This window comes from Sipha flava, unplaced genomic scaffold (genome assembly GCF_003268045.1).
Source record: "Sipha flava isolate LNK unplaced genomic scaffold, YSA_version1 205_pilon_pilon, whole genome shotgun sequence".
NCBI classification, from domain to species: domain Eukaryota; kingdom Metazoa; phylum Arthropoda; class Insecta; order Hemiptera; family Aphididae; genus Sipha; species Sipha flava.
In genome coordinates, this window is record NW_020272809.1 from 695233 (window position 1) to 714337 (window position 19105).

General features: G+C 35.0%; 1 pseudogene; it reads left to right on the top strand.

Annotated features, from left to right (window-relative positions):
• LOC112682524 overlaps nucleotides 1–15113 on the top strand; it is a 16258-nt pseudogene extending 1145 nt beyond the window's left edge.
• Nucleotides 15114–19105: the final 3992 nt, after the last annotated feature.

Sequence of the window (19105 nt, forward strand, 5' to 3'; positions counted from 1 at the left end):
AGAGAGAGAGAGAGAGAGAGAGAGAGAGAGAGAGAGAGAGAGAGAGACAGACAGACAGAGAAAGAGACAGAGAGAGAGACAGAGAAAGAGTATGTGAATGTGTACGTGCAAGTGTATTTGAAAGAGACGTAAAAAAAAAGAACGAACGAGATAGAGATAGAGTACGCGCACACATTTATAGTCGGTTGGTTTTCGCTAAAATATCCTCTACGAAAACGTATACAGTACAGCTATAAATATAAAAGAAAGTGTACTTTATAATAATCAACACAGAACCTATTTAAGTTATCGATTGGAAACTTCGAGGATAGATTAATATTATCATTTCACCGTACACTACGAAAGGATTTTTATAAATCTTGATTTTAAAGGGTTGAAAACGGTAAAAATAAATTTTAACGCGTTAATCATCGAAATATTTTCATTCCGTTCATGCACGCGCGTGCGTGAATGCAGTTACTGACCTCCCCGCCGCGGCGTTTCCTACGTCATTCGTAGTCCTACGACATGCCACTAAGACTGTTCATTTGTCTACTCACAGCTCACTCCTGTGCTGATATGTTGTGATGTACATTATATGTACAGGGTCCGGCAAAAAGACCTCCCATATTTTAAAACAGAACAATTTTATTAATTTTTTTAAATTAAATACTATACCATTTTACAATAAATAAAATAATTATTTAGTTTTAAACATTATATCCGTTAAATATTGTCCTCTATAATTAACACATTTACGAAGCCTTTCCCGGAAGTTTTGCAAGATTTGCTCGTCGAGTCATTTGTGGTGTAATGGCTGCCACTTCCTGAGTGATTGCTTCCTTAAGTGCTTCCAAAGATGTTGGACGATGAGTATAGACTTGGCCTTTAAATTTCCACTTTAAATTAAAGGTGATAAATCGGGGGGGGGGGAACCTTGGAGGCCAGATGATGTCTCTTCGTAAACAGAGATGTCCTGGAAACATCTCTTCAAAATGGTCAGTAAACACCGGAAAGTGTGTGCTGTGGCTCCATCTTATTGGAACCAGACTTCTTCTTGGTTTCTAGTAAACTGATTTAAGTTTGGTCGGAGGAAGGTCTCAATCATATGACAGTAGCGATCCGCATTAACTGTAACTTTTTGTCCATTTTCTTCGAAAAAATTCCTATTCCTATTCCTATTCCTCTACGACAAACGCGTGGTGCTCATCGTGCCACGTCATTGTGATTAATGAAAATGACACGTAAACCTATATCTATCTATATCCGGAATACCGTTTTATCTATAAATAGCTTTAAATATTAAGTCTAAAAATACGGGAGGTTTTTTTTGCCGGACCCTGTATTTTACTAAAACAAGTCATACATATTATAACACTGCTGCAACCACTATATTTATGGAGTATTTTCTCGACTTGCGCGAGCAAAAAATAAATAATTATCCGAGCAACGTATAGTTAGGGACATAAATATTCGATTGACAATTGAGGAATTGAGGAATTGATTTATTTTATGTACAAATATTTACTCGGAACACGTTGAAAAATCATTTAAAATATTACATATATATATATTTTGAATATAATTACTAGAATATTTTTTTTAAATTTCATCGACTTAAGACATTTTTGACAATGGAATATTGACACCTCAAATAGTTGTACCAATCATCGATGGTGGTACCAGCCTTTTCCGTTCACTTTCATTTAATTTGTTTAACACCCAAGAAAGATGTCAAGAAATCCGAAATACAATTGTTTTATACATCTCTGATAATTGGAATAACTTTATTACCATGTCTTACAATTCAAATGGTGACAACTTTTCTACTGCTTAGGAATATGTTCGTGAAATGGTCAATCCTACTGTCTACGGTGTTTATTGCGAATTAATTGTGACTGGCAATATTTTCCCATTTTTATTTGAAATTTATTATAATAATAATCTTTATGCTAAATTTGATGTAGGTACATTATTGCATTAGTAAAAGTATTGCATCTAACTGGAAATATTAATTGTGGTCATTCTTATGTTTAGTTATCTATTTCTAACACTCATAATGTTACAATAAATTTAATTACTACTTCAGCGGGCGATTTATCTATTTTTAATAATGTTAGTATCACAAAAAATTTAATATCAGTTAAAAGTAAGAAGCGTCGTCGTGCTAGATATACAAATAGAACTCGGAGCAACCAAGTTAAGGAAACTATAAAAAAGTTCAAAGCAATTAATCTGACTGAAAATCGTTTACGCAAATGGAAAATTAAGAAATTAGCTGGTCTAGTATATGATCTCACAGTTGATTATAAAAATAATATTGGCACTAAGAACCAAAAATGTAAATTTTGTAACGCTCTTAAATGGATAGACTAAATACCTGGTATCTGCTGTAATATAGGTAAAATAAAACTAAAATAAAAATAAAATTGCAACCGCCACCAGAATCATTACGCAATTTACTTGAGGGAGACCATTCTGATCACAATCACTTGATTAATCGTTCTAGAAAGTATAATAGAATAGTTGTTTTCAAATGACATCGTTTGGCGTTAAACAGATTGTTGAAGAAGGTTTTATGCCAACTTTTAAAGTTTAAGGCAAAGTCTACTATTTATATGACAGTTTTATTCCAAATACTCAGGAAAACTCACAATTTTTACAAATATATTTTACGGTCTCTTTATCCACAAGTTAAACTAGCATTAGTCAAGCAGTTACAAAATATGCTGCATACTGAAAATAAAAAGATTTAAAAATATGCAAGTCAAAATTTTACTAATTTTCATTTGGTGATTCACACTGATAAAAAAACTTGCTAATGGACACTAAGGCTGTTACAATGCCACAACACCTAATGAAGTATCTTTAATAATAGTTGGGCAGCAGTTTTAAAAACGAGATATTATTATTCAAAGCTACGATAATCGACTACAACGAATAAGTGAATTACTCAGATCCTACGACGCACTTCAATACCCTCTCATGTTTCGTTATGGAGAAGACGGATACTCAATAGATATTTCTTTGGATGCAATTACAAAATTTCCTCTTAAAGATAAAACTGTATCTACTTCCAATATTTATTCGTACAGGATTATGGTTAAGAAAGAACTAGATAATCATTCGCATCGTTTCGGTGCATAACAATCATATAACCAATATTTCAACCAATATTTAGTAGACATGTACGCAAAAATATAGACTGAACGATTCAATTTTATCAGTAAACGTCGAAATAAGCTTAGAGTAGATAAATATATCCTTTGAAAATTATTTGTACTGCCATCATCTTTTATACAAGGTCCACGATATATGCATAAATGAGCCTAAAATGCATTGACGTACATTCAAAATTATGGCAGCTCAGATTTATGGATAACTCCAAAATGACAAGAAATCTAAGAAGCACTTTTACCAGGACAAAAACTTTACCGTCACCCGGATATCATTGCAATAATTTTTAATCGAAAAGTTAAGGAGTTAATGGATCCGTTGACAAAAGGACTAAATATATATATTTAGGTTTCGAGTGGTACAGTAGTGTATAGTAGCGGTAGTACTGGTGATGATGGTCATCCTTTTTAAACCCCTTGTACAGACGCGCGCACGCACAGTGTTCTAGTCTGAAAATTAATCATCCCATTAATCCACAACCGTCCCTGTTTCCATTAAGTTTAATGATGCTGTGCGCTACATCAAGCCAGCTTAAATGCGTGTAGTTTATGTGACGTGTATTATATTGCGCACGCGTATATATATGTTTATATGTGTGTGTGTGTGTGTATACATGTGTGTAATATATACCGTTCGCGTATAATAATCTACACGCACACACGCGCAAACGGTGAACTTTTGCATGTGTTCGGTTTGAAATTTTAAACAGTATATGTTTTTTCCGTACATCCTTACTTCGTGTCGTTCTTTATCTTCCTTTTGGACGACAAAGATTTACAATTTCCAGGACGCCCGCGCGTAAAGCAATATAATGTCGCTGTACGACCGTTACGTTCCTTTATTTCTGAATTCGACGCGATAACATTATTTTATTTACGTGAACAGGTATACATAAATCCACCGTCGAAATCGATTTCATTGTTACACCATTGCTGCTGCACGTGTTATTACGTTTTCTACTTGTCCGTCTGCCCTCTTTTTTTCCATGGGAAAAGTGCGTACATTTTTAATATTGTGTTCGATTTCTAACGATAAAATTTAAACAAATAATTCAAAAACGTTCTGAATCCATTCCGTCATTGTGCCTCGGGAGAATCACGATAATAAATGTAAACGTCGAGTTCACAATATTATTAGAGAAACACGTCAATACGTGTGTAATTGACAGAAATAATATATTAGAGATTAAATTCTTTAAGGTCCAATTGATATTTTCATCGAATAAATGAAATCCCTACGTGAATTGGCTTATGTGGGTTTGGCAGTTAAATTTAACCTTTATAAAAAAACATTTGTGGACGATTTACCTTTGATGTTCTCCCCCTTTTTTTTTTTTAGACAGCGGGTAGCTTTAACTCGACTTCCGTTTTGGACAGGTAACTCGAGCATGTAATACAATCAGCTTAACAGTATTTGCGTTGCAAGTCTTATTACAAAAACACGAAACTAATATAAAACTACAGAGCGAGACTCGCCGTAAAATTATTTTAATTAGTAAATAGTAAGTCTAAAAATAAAATTAAAAATTATAATTTAAAACGTAATATACAAATAATGAAGTAAGTATAATAAATTGTTTTGTGTGATATTGCCTCTTTTCACTTCTTAATACGTTTCACATAAAAAATATTATTAGTTATGTACATAAAATATGTTGATGATTTTAAATTGTTGTACTAGTTAAAATAGTGTTCGGAATTAACTTTTTTTTTCATTTGTAAATCATGTACCTATTATTAATTAGCTCCAGAAACCTTAAAGAACTGCAGTATTACCTATAAAAATATTTATGTTATAAATATAACATACATTTTACTTTTAAACGTATTACATTTGATTGGTTTATCAAAAATGCTTTATTAATGTTTAGGTTTTACGTGTTTTCATGTATATATATAAAGAAATGCGCGTGTGTGTGTGTGTGTGTGTGTATGTGTGTGTTTTTGAGAGCTGAGTGGACCAGACGTGTTAGAGCGTATAGGGTGCGTATGTGTGTGAACGAGCGAACCAGCTCTCAGTTTGATTTTATCAGAAAAAAAAAACGAAAAACGAAATAGAAATACGCATTATTGCACGTACAAGGGTAGCTAAAACGGATTATTGTGTTGGGGCGACAAAGGCCGATGGCCGGGAACTGCTGCCGCCGCCGCTGCTGACCACATCTTTGTCCAGTGGGCTTTATCGATCGGGCAAGAAAAAGCTTCCTACCGCTCTGTGCGATACACATTTACAAGATGAACCTCTTCGGCGGACAGCGCGGCAACGGGTGAGCAATAGGAGCGGGTTGGAGCGCGGGTAGTAGGATCGGCGTCGCAAGCGGGCGAGAGGAGTGGGATGGAACGGTGGAGAATGACCGTGGAGAAGGGTAAGAGCGAAAAGGTCTCTAGCTGGTCTCTTTCCACCCCACCGTACGCTACGTACGCACACACACACGCACACACACACATGGAAGTATATATATATATATTGTATCTCACTTTACCTCCTCCACCACCTCCATCTCACCTTACTACCCCTCTTATTGTACCCCACCAATTCCCCCTTCACCACTATCACCACCTTATACCATCCCGCTCATGCCGTCGGTCCCTTCACCGATGCGGCCTCACGCCCACGAGCTACCGCGCGTACGTGCGCTGGACCCTGTCCATCAGCTGCAGGCCAAACAAAGGATTATTTCCATCTCGGTCCGCCGCCGCTGCCACCATCGTCTCACTTTATATTGTAGTACCACTACATATATATATATATAGTGTATGGTATCTTATTTTTTTTCGCTTTTTCTATTTTTTTCCTTTTTCTCTCGTCCTACCGACCCGTGAGCAGCGGTAGTCCCTTCTTTTCTCTTTATAACAACATCTCACCCTGCAGGCTGAAAAGTGTTAAAGACTCTGCGTGTGTATGTGTATGTGTAAGTCAGAGAGAGAGGGGGGGGAGAGAGAGAGATAGTGAACCAGTATTCGAATGAGTTTTTGCGTGCGTGCGTGCGTGCGTGCGCGCAAGACTATTGTAAATGAAACAAAAAAGGGAAAAAATAATGGAAAAACTAAGGACGAAACAATAAAACACTCTAACTCGTTTCGTGTTTTCTCGGTACCTATATTTACTGTATTATTACGTATAAAGGTGCGCCTGTAGCCGTCCAAGCTTGATGTCGCTCGAAAAACGTAGACGCGTAAGACAACGTTTCGTGATGCAGGTACAAAATAATGTATGTATTAATAATACGTCATTTGCGTAGCGCGAAACTGCTGCGATACGTACACGCAACGCGCACAGAAAATAATTATTGGTTGGCTTAACTTACAAAATACAATATTGTTACCAACTAAGAACAAAAATTGCACATAGGTACGCTACAACCGCACAATAATTATAATTTAAGGTATCAAACATTTTTTGCAGGCAATTAGTTTGGTCAGTCAAATGATGTTAAACGGTCAGAATACTTGATATATAATATATGTACGCGCGCGATCGAGACGTAAAACGATAGAGAAAAAGGTTTCACGTTCTTGCTATTCTATTAAAACGTCGTTCGAATAAAAACATTTACAACAAAGTACAATATGCATAAAAAGCATTGCCAAAACTGATATTTTCGTTCTTTTTTTTTTTTCATTTTATTTTTTTTCATCGTTCAACTCGCGGGGTGCGCGTCGTATATCGCGTTTTGCATATTTATGCACGTGCGCGCGTGTGTATAATATATTATACGCGCGTACGTATATATAATATGTATATTTATCGTATACATTATACATGTATATATGTGTATAATAAAAAAAAATAAAAAAAACGATGGGCGGCCGCGCACAGCTTTACACAATTTATCGCATATTGTAAAAGTTTCGTATTTCCGGGAAGCACCCCCTCCCCTTTCCGCTCGCATCGTCATTGCATCGGTGTCAGTGGCGGCATCAAGCCCGGGCTGTGTACCGGGGGTCGCTTCACTCTCAGTTTTTGTTTGTATATATTTAAACGTTATCTCCGCTGTGTTGAATGCCTTTACCGCGCCAGCTTCATCTTTCGTACACGCAAATACTACCGCCGTTTTTCTTCTTTAACGCCTTATTGCACCCCTCCGTATAAAAGGTATATACGTATATCCGTGTATAAACGTACAGCGTTTTGCGCGACTGCCGGGAGGAAAAGAAGCTATTAAAGAATACGATTTTCCTTCCGTCAGTTTGTTTTCTTTTCCTTCCGTACAATAACAATATAATATATATCCCCGGAACCGTGAGACGACGGTTTTGTAAGTCACCCCGTTGGTCGTGCACCGGTTGAGGCGTGGAAAGGGGAGGGGGGTTTGCGTATCGCGCAATTTTATTCGGTCCAGGGCGCTGTGGAAACGGTGTACCGATGTATATTTTCGTTATACTTTTGTTATTAATATTTTCCCGTGGAGATTTTCGCGCAGGGAATAGAGAAGAAATTTAAAAAAAACATTAACACGAATACCTGCGATGAGCGAACGAACGTTTCTCATGGATTTTTCGATGAACACTATATTTTACCCGTCGCGAGCATATTTTATTTTCGGTGCACGTGATATTTAAATTTTTATTATTACACAGGTGCACGCTGCGAATAACGTGTACAGCACTCGGAGCGGATCAGTGTGAACACCTTAACCGATCCACTCGACGGTAGATAAATGACGAACGGCGATAGAAATCGTGCATCTCACCTCCGTACGCTTTAATTTCGCGCAGGCGCGTTCATCAGTATACAATAATATATACTTTGTAAAAATACCAGCAACAAGAATGATATTCGATGACATTTACAACAAAAGGAAATGGCGGAGAGATCAATGCAAACAGAAAATGATTCCAAAGAACGGTTTATGCCGTTGGACAAAAAAAAAAATGGAAATGCTTCTCATTTTCGTTACGCTTGGGAGTCGTTTTTAACTTTGATGAATATTTTATAAGTGACTTTTATCGTGGATAGTCCCCCTTTTTTACGGTATTTTTGAAAATCAAACCCTTCCACTGGACGGAAATGCAGAAATACGTTAATATTATTCTCACGCAAAAGCTCGTTCGTTTTATTGAAATAAAAATAAACGACTTTACTTTTCTTTATTTTTCACTTCTTTCTTATTTTTATCTCCTATACTTTCTTTTTTTTTTTTTTTTGTATAAACACATCTTCCGCTTGAGCTTTTGCTTTCGCTTGTTGTTAGAATCGTCCCCAAAGGTTTAACACGAATTTGACCGCCTTCTTTAAAGTTAGTTTCCATCATTTATTTTAAACATTAATAAAAAAAAAACTTCTAAAAAAAGTATACGTCAGTAAAAGCTATACGAAGTAGATGTACCTCATACTCAAGTGTAGATATGATGCATGATAACAGTAAAAAAAAAAAGAAAAAACTAAAAGTATAACTAAGATATACTGATCATGAACATGCAATGAAAAAAAGTTGATTAACTTATATTTTTAGTTCATTTATACCGGATTTCAAATTTCCTATTATTGTATAATAACCGAACTATTTTAATTATAAATTTATATAATAGGATATTATTTATAATTTTAAAAAATAAAATTTTTATATAAAAAATGATTTAACGTATTTATTGAAATATAGATCAATCGTGGGTGATTTTATAAATTATTACACATCATATCAAAAAGGTACACGTAACATTATCAGTGATGTGTAAAATACCCATTCAAATTATTTAAATTGTATATATGTAGGTACTTGAACCGTCGAAATATAAATTATATTAAATTAATCATTAAAAAGTGTTGAAACATGTTATGTTTGATCAATGTTTATATTATTTGTTATTTGCTGTGTTGTATTTCAATACGTTTACATACCATATAGTTTTCGCGGATCATCAGCCGCAACAATACAATAATAATTCGATGAACGAGTAAAAATGAAACAGCCGTTAAACAGCCCTCGTCGAAACGTTCAAAGCTTTACACATATAAGATACTTAGGATTATGTGTATGCAACCACGGGGTAGTACGTTCTACACAGTACACAATATACTATGTATAAAGTACATTGTATATTGATGCTGCGGTGAAAATGTGCATGCAGATCGAGTGGAGCATACGTAAAACAAATCAAAACTTACTCGACCACTTAAAACGGTGCGCGTGTGTATACGCCTAGCTGCAGCAATTAAACTAAAACTATTCGTGTACACATACCTGTGCACGCGCGTACACGGTCCAACGATATTAAAACAAAGTTGGCGTTTGCATTTAATTATACCCGTACCACGTCGCACTGATCGAATACTACGGTCCCGAGGAAACAGTGTAAACGATACTGTCGTGTTTGTTTTAGTGTGCACCGTACGCCGTCACGATGAATGAACAATGTACATAATAAATACCTATTTATAATTATGTTTCTGATCCGCGTTCAACTGTAGTGAAACGATATTTTTTCAAAACACTTTTATTGCTCGGAAACGTTCATGCGTAGAATTTCGTGGAGTTTACTGCAACAGCGGTAGCTAAGGCGAAAATAACAACCACAAAAGTTCCTACATCGAGGTACCATTAACACTCTTGCAGAAAGTTCGATTGATTAACCACAGATTCATTTCATTACCTAGATATACACGTTTCATAATCATACATTTTCAACGATTTCTTCGTTTTTCGGTCATAAAATATAAATATATAAATTTCAATTTGACGTCGTTTACTGTTTGGAATATATTTGTCCGTATTACAAGTAAAATATTTGATATATATGAATACAGGTTTTTACGAACAATTTCGATAAACATAGTCGTTTAAATTTAATCGTTTTAATAAGCTCGTTCGTTGTTTAAAACGTATACGATAAGATAATTTTAATATATTTTTACAAAAACAAACAAATGAAAATCAATTCCATGCATTTCTGATTGTTGAAGATTGATGATGAACATGTTCATTAATTAAAGCGTTTTGGTATAATGTTGCGGTACGTTATACTACAGTTAATACGCAAATAAAACCGTTTGTATCATTTCACGTTTATAAAAATAACACAATCAACACAGTTTTATGGAATAAAGTTTGGTTTATAATAAGCACCCATTGTTTTCGTAGAACGCGCCCCGAAAAAAAAACGTGAAATATCGATTTTGCGGACTCATGCGGAACGCCACATTTTATTTTTATTTTGTACCAATTAATTCACTTGGTTCTATTGTTTTTGCATACCAATCCGCAATACAGTTAATAATATCACAGATTATATCATGTCATAAATGCATGGATTAGCAATTATGTTTTACGAATAATATTATACATGAAAATGGTATGATGTACACAGAATGTTTTATAAAATATTTTTTCTCATCTGCACCTAGAAATAAAATTGTAATATACGTTGTATTATATATACGATTTTATATATCCTGTTTCAAATGCTTTACGGAAGTGTATAATACAATTGCATGCGAAATGTGAAATGCAATCCGTTAACGTATATAAAATGTAATTATTATTTATATTAAACGCTTGAAAAGATTAAGTTCGTTCAGTTTATACTACAGCCAAATTATATCGTAGTCGTTAAAATTCCGAATAACTACCGCATGATTTCGGCGACGTTTGCGCGTTTTCAACGGTGACAAAACAATAAAAATTCATGCGTGCGTTTCGACGATGAGGATACGACAAAAGTTCCGAAAACTATACGCAGCAAAAAGTGTAACGTATTTTACTGAAAAGATAAATAATTATGTGTTGTTATATTGTTATCGTTACGTGTGCTTGGCATTGGAGTGACATTTATCGAACTCCAGTTGACCGGGTGCACTTGCAATTATAATCTAAAACAATATGCACGTAATTTTATCGATAATAGGTATCTGTTCGTGACCGGTGTATACGTGTACAGTTCAACGCAACCGCGGTAGGTATAACTTTCGTCCGACCGGGTATAGCTGTTGCAGTTACATTTAAAATTGCTAGCACTACACGCTGATTATATGCGATAAATGTCCGTGGCACCGACCATACTCTGCGGGACGGTCCTGTTCTGCGAATCAATATATCGCGTAGAAACGAAACAAACTTTTTCCGCGTTCGACCACAAACCGATTCTACTTGTTTGACTCCGGTGAATTATACTATTTTGCATACCGTTGAAAATATTTTATTGATTTTTCATTGGAACGCTAATCTAAACCGTTGTACTTTGCTACCGATACACAGACACGTCTATGGTCGCACCGCATGCGACGTGACATTCAAAAACGGCACTGGTGAGCATTACGGCCAATAACCCGAATCGCGGATTCCGTGCGCAGCGACCGAGTGCGGTATACGGTTATTGTATTGTTTTCCAGTCGCGTGACCGCGGTACGATTTCCGGTGGACTCGACATCGCGTCGGTCTTCGGCAAGCGGCTGCTGCACGTGCGCCCGGAATAGCGTGGTGGAAAATAAAATTATTATTATTATTAATACGATTATATTACTTCCGGCCGCCGCAACCGCCGCGGTCCCCTTCGCGCCCGTCCGCCGATTGGACGGAATTTTTATATATTATGTAATAACGGCACGCCCCTCGGCGCGATATCCGTCATAACTCGCGTCGCGGGAAATATGTATCGTGTGCGTGCGTGCGTGCATCGCGTATATGATATTTTCGCGGGGGCGGACGTGGCGGCGGCGGCGGCGCCGTGCGATAACGCCGTGCAACGCAATAACGGCGCGCGACGCGATTGGCCGAGAGCGCGCGTTCGTGGCCGGACGATCGCGCGGAGAACGTTGCCGCCGTTGCCGTTCTCTCCCCCGCGCCGCCGGCGCGCCCGACGAGCCAGCGCGCCAACGCACTTTCCCGTATACGTGTACATAATAATACACACATACGCCGCAGCGCTTTCATACACCCACGTCGCCGCCACCACCGCCGCCGCCACTACCGGTCACCCCTTTTCTTCCGCGCCGTGTCATCAAAATCGATAATTTTTCCCATTTACCCACCGTCCGCCTTCTCCGGCCCTTCCCCTCGACCCGTACCACGGCCTGCTTCGGTCCTCACCCCCTCTCTCTCCTTCCCTTCTTTTCCACCCACCCGCACAACCGCGCGCGCGTTATCCCACCCGTCCGCCCAATATCTATACATCTTTCTCCTTCGCGCCGCGTCTCTCCGGGGCGTTATGCGCGCCCGCGTATGTGCGTGCGTGCGTGCGTTCGTGCGTGTGGAGGAAAAAGGGCAACCCTTCGGCTGCAAAAGAGATTTTCTGACCAGCGGCGTCCGGCATCCGTGCGTGTAATAAGTCATCGATCCCTTCGCACGCGCGGGGACGAAATAACGACCGACACCGCACCGCACCTCGTACACATATATGTACCCGCGATATATTTATATCCTGCATACACCTTTGTACTTTTCGCGTTCGTACGTACAAAATGTATTCTCGCCAGAAACGTATGTATTGCGCTGTGGCGTAGAAAACGTTCGTAGTATACCCAACTGTACGATCAATACCGCGTACAATATTTTGCAACATTATGGATCTTTGGTCGTTTCAAATATTATTTAATTGCTTGCGATCGGAAACCGCATGCGGAGGCCGATGAATAATCAGTATAATACAGTGGAACGTTTGGTGACTGACCACTGCTGCAGTAGGTAATACACGACTACTACGTGTATATTGTACTGAATACGACTCTGCAGCACGTTTTGCTGTAACGAGCTTTACTATATTTTCGAACAGCGCGACTTGCAATATTATGGTACACAAATTTCAGTGGACCTAGGACTGATGTGGGGAGGGAAATATTAATGTTGACTTTCCCTTCTTGTATGTCGTTTCAATTATACATGTACAATATTTAAGTAATGTATTATTTACGGTAGAAAAACGTTCGATTATTCAGTTTCGAAACGATACTACCATCCGAATTGTATTTGTTATTTAATTTGTTACGCGTCGAAATTACTTCTGTTTTTAGTATTCTTGCGTACCACAGCCATTAAATCTATAATTTAACGATCGTTAATACTGTATACATACATAATACTATATGTATACCGTATACACTCGTTATCAGTTTACCACACACACAGCCATATCTGTTTAATTTTATTTTTCCGGCTTCGAGGTGTTTGGGGGTGTAGTGAGGTCTTTATGAACAAATTTCTGAGTTAAAAAAACAAACATGTCAAACATGAGATTATTTTGACTATGAGAATTTAACGGTCATAAATATATCCATAAGTATTAAAATTTCATAATTCGATCGCGATATGAAACTCATAAATATTTTAAATATGTGAACTATAAAAATATCTTTAATATCTGGTCAGTGTAATTAAATGAATCTATTTTATTATATACATTCAAAAATAAGTTGTACAAGTGCATTTTCGGTAAATACCTACCTAACTACTTTTTTAATTATTATTTTGCTCATTATTATTTTTAATATTATAAATTGAAACTTCGTACTAAAACTTACTGTCTACATGAATCAGAACTAATAGAACAATATAAAAATATTAGGTTGTATAATAATATAAACAAATAGGCATTTTGTAATTACATTTTGTATTACGCATATTTTTAATTCAATATAATCGATGTGTATTAATTGTAAATATAATATAGTGTCAGTCCAGTGTGCTAAATTTTAATTTATTTATCATTATTACTCTATTATGATTACTATAGTAATTCTATAGAATTTAAAAATGTATTTATGTGACTATGCACAATTTTATAAATTAATAATTATTATAGTTGGTCTCCTCCCTACTTTAACTAAAAGCTTGCTTGTGTATTAACTTTGTTCGCTTAAATCAAACGTTAGTACAACTTGTAGATGTAAATGTAGGTACCTAAGTATAGTATAGGTAGGTAGTATTTACAGACCAACTAGTTAGCCCCCCAATCAGCTGGTACATCTATTAGTATGTATTTACAATGAAAAATGAATATGCACACGTCTTTTGAAAATACAAATTGAATCCAACAGCTATGAAATGAATTAAAAATACAACTTTATAAACATTTTTAAAACTTAAGATTTTGCCCCAATTGTTAGAAGTTTTTTAATCTAGCTTATTTAGAAATATTGTTTCTTATAGATAAATATTCACATACTACACCAAATATAAGAACAAAATATTGTCAGACATGCGGTCGTTTAGGTATAACTAAATGATTCATTAACATTTTAGTATTTTAATACTATTTTTATACTTAATATTATTAACTCATAATTCATAAATAAAATAAAATTACAAATTAATTTCATACACTATCAACTTAAGATGAGGATTTACCGGTGCCCAAATCAGACATAGATTTACTCAGACAAAGTATTGAATATCACATTAAAGAGAGTCGAAAATAACGAGAACATTATTAACAACAACAAATAGTGCTACTTACCTAAATAAAATATGAAAAGATGCACTGATTGATTTACCAAAAACAACATTGGACAAATTTAAAGATTTGATGATCAACTCAACATTGATATTAATTTAATAAAAAATTTGGTGAGCATTTATTTTTTCCTTCCGAGTCTATATAATGTAATAATTAACATTTATGTTATGCAAACTTTTAGAAATATTTTATGGTCATCAATATTAGAGTGATGGTAAAAATTAATGAGAAATAATGATCAAGGACGTACAGATTATGTACAGTACATTTGGTAGAGAGACAAATGGCATAAAAATATTAAACTTTTCAGGGACCAACACATACAAGTATTTATTAGGTAAGTTTTAAAGGTTTATAATAACTGTGGTAGCATCACTTAAGTTATAATTTTTCTAATGATAATTCATTTTCCTTTTAATAAATAACTCATTTTATATTTCTAGAAGTGCTTGCCAACAAATTTCCAGAAGAGAGAAAGAGTTTGCAACTACACTTAGTCGTTGGTTTTCTGGAGAAAAAGATATGAATGGAGAGAAAAAGAAAGGATGGCTAAGAAAAACATATCTTTAACTTAATATTGTATTATCTCATTCAATAAATAAACATAGGAAAAATGTATGCATCTATGTTTATATGATATTTAACAATTTTATGGTAAAACTTTGAATTTAATATAATATATAAATAATGTGGGATACTGGGATGAGATTTAGGTTGCACAATCATCATAAAGCTATAAATTATCAATTGGAATAGTAAAAAATATTCACATTTTCAAATATTTGGCCTACTATATTTTACTATAGTCTGTACTATAATGGCATTTACTAGAAGTACACTATATACAGTATAATGATCTTACCAAAGGTGGGCATTAATTAGTTAAAAAGGTAACTTTTCAATTTTTAAACTTAACTAGTTAGTTAATTATAAAAACAATTCTATACATTAACATCATATTTATTCATTATATTAATATATTCATAATTGTAATTAAACCTAATTAACTAAATTAATAATTAAATCACTAGAGATAATGTGTAATAATATAGGATTGTGTAGTATGCACTTTTGATAAAATATTTAGTTATTACTTATTTTACTGCACTACTAAACTACGTGTGTCACTGGTGGTAATTAAAAATAAATAAATAAACTTTTTTAACCTAATTCAGTTAATTTTTTTTTCTTTTAACTTTAAGAGTTAGATATTATTTTTGTAAAATATTAAGGTATAGCTTTACTTTCTAAATGTTAACTTAGCTAATAATTATTATTTTCATTAATTTGCCCACCTTTACTCATTACCATGTGTAGAATACAAGTAGTAACATACTATGGGTCTCGTTTTTGTACGTGAATATGAATGTACGTGTTCACGTATACCGTGATCACGTGAATGAATCAAAATAAATCACGTATGGTTAATACACGGCAATCAACGAAAGCTTAATCACGTGAGCACGTATCTGAATCATATTTACGTGATCACGTGAATTAGTATATTCACGTGAATTGGCATTAATCAAAAATATGATTGAATAAAAAATAGATATGTTAAACATGCCAGATTTGTGTCTGTAACCAGACCACATGTTCAGGTGTAGGAAATTAAGTTTTGGTGGAAGACAATGCCCTACCATGTTTTTGGGCTTGGGTCAGTACCGCAAAAACCGCAGGGGCAATGCCCCTATAAAGTAGGCTCTTGTGGTTGGTTTTGGGGCCTCCCTCCCTCTAAATAATTTCATTATGATAAATTATATAAAAATTATTTAATCCATTTATTCTTATAATTATACAATTTTACCTATATATTTATTATTTTTATTATTTACAATTTTATCAGAACGGACCCCCCCCCCCCCGGATCGCAAATTTATATACTATAAGCTATAATATTCAGTAATCCGATCGTTATTACGCAACACATATTTAATGGGTTTGTAACGGAGCGAACCGTTTCACATATATTAGTATGGCATTGCTTCAATCATCACCGGCAACGAATTCTAAACGACACTTGTCTTCGCACTCTAGCTCTCCCAAGCATGAGAAAAAAACCAAATCTTTCACCTCGCCAAATCGATTCGCTGTTTTGTCAACGGCCAATGATGAGCTGGTATCGGACGTATTTATGTCTAACTCTAATGCTACAGAGCGCGAGCAACTACCACCAAGTCAAAACGTACTGAAGTCCATTCATATGCCGGCGATTTACGTAAAGAACATCAGAAACTTTTCTGAGTTTCATAAAAAATTAATACACCTCACGGGTATTAATGATTTTTCTTGTAAGTCCACACCATCTTATTTAATAATTAGGGCCAACAGTCACCCTGCCTTCGCCACCATTTCGAAGTATCTAATAAGCACTAGCGCGGAATTTCATACCTTCCGTCCCCATTACATGCGTCACTTTAAGGTTGTAATTCGCAATTTACATCATACCACTATTCTATCCGATATCTCCGATGCCCTGGCGGAGCATGGACACTCTGTGGTACGCGTGGTGAATATAAGAAAGAATCAACGTCCATTACCTCTTTTCCATGTCGAATTGGCACTTAAGAATAATAACCACACTATCTTCAACATATCAACATTGCTCCATTCCATTGTAGTCATCGAAAAACCACATTCTAAAATTAATGACCCACCTCAGTGTTTTAAATGTCAAGCATATGGTCATACCCGCAATTACTGTTGTCACTCCCCTAGGTGCGTCAAATGTGGTGAGGACCATCTTACTGCGAACTGTATCAAAGACCGGTCACTCCCGGCTAAATGCGCTCTGTGTTCTAGTGATCACACAGCCTCATACAAAGGATGCCCAATTCGCAAGAAATTGGTACTATCAAATAAAAAAAAAAAAAACAAAAATGCCAGATACTCAAAGGCAAGAAGCTCGTACTCGTCATCATGGCAACAACACCAAAGTGGGTCCAACGTATGCCAACATATCTTCAGAGCAACCAAAACACACTACTTCTGATACTATATCTACATTTCTGATTGAAATAAAAATCTTATTAAACCCTCTACTTTCCCTTCTCACCGTCCTAATAAACAAACTCACAACGAATTCCCCATAAATTATCTCAACCAATTACCAACAATTGCATTCAACCTATTTATGTAATCTATACGCCCTTATCTTTATATTAACCTTATTAATATTATTATATTTTTGGTTTTTTTTTTTTTTTTATATTCTGTATACCTATTCAATATTATGATACAATATCTTATTGTTAATTTAATTTAATTACGTTGTAGATAATATAATTGTTGAGCTGCAGTGGCGGTCAAACGGGGGGGGATGAGGGGGATAGATCCCCCCCTATGGCTTTTTTTTCCTTTATATTTATAACAATTACATTTATGTTTATTGTACTATAATAATGTTAATGTATTACATTTTGTTTTAATTTTTCTTAAAATAACGCTTATGAGGCATGAGCGTATATTATTATCTAGATTCTAGACTCGTTCTAGGAACAAGGCTGTTATTATTATTAATATTTAGTAATTAGTTGCTTATACAAAATATACGGGAATTACCTAGCTCGGTGATCGTGAATAACAACACACTCCTCCCTTGACCGGCCCATCGGTAAATAATACGTAGCTATGTCATTATAGTTGGCCAAATTCGTCGATTATTATTACGTTTGTCACAATATTTTGTTACACAGACCACAGTGTTAACTGTCGTCCCGTTACTCGTGTCGCGTACAGTCATACTGTGTGCGCATTATATATTTTTATGACTGCTATAAATTGTGATTGTGATAATGTATATATATATATATATATATTTGTTAATTGTGTAATTTTATTATTCTAGTCGTCTCAATGGTTTGGCCACTATGGCTGTTCATCGGGGAATTATAAATATAACATCCAATTAAGTGCTGGATGAATTAGCAAAAAAAAACAAAAAAATAGATTTAATAATATAATACAAATATTGTTAATATTAGTAATATTGTATACCTATATGCTATAAATAAAGTAACGATTTACCTGAATTTAAAAAAATTGATATTAGGCATAACCATAAATTATATTTTAATGATTAATAGTAGTGCATATTAAAAAATCAGCCACATCCCCCCCCATGACAAAATCATTTGACCGCCACTGTTGAGCTGTAATAGTTAATACTAAAAGCTAAATAAAAAAAAAAAAAAAAAAAAAAAAAGCTATAATATTAAAGTGTTATGCAATGAGTTGTTTTTATATATACAATTGGGATTCCCGAAATAATTATTGTAATCGCCGTTTGTGGCATATTTATATAAGCATGTAGCGAGCTGAACCCCTAACCTAACCTATTGTTATACAATTTGTTTATGTCATGTTACAAAATATTAATACAGCGGTAAATTTGTATAAAAATAAATACGGGTCGGCGGTGGTCATTATTACGAGTTCTCGGTACTATAAAAATTATATTATTGTTGTGCATTGGAAGCTGGAGCAATACAAATAATAGCCGTTGATGAATTAATTAATTTTATCAAACGATAATAAACTTAGAATTTTGGTTGTCATATATC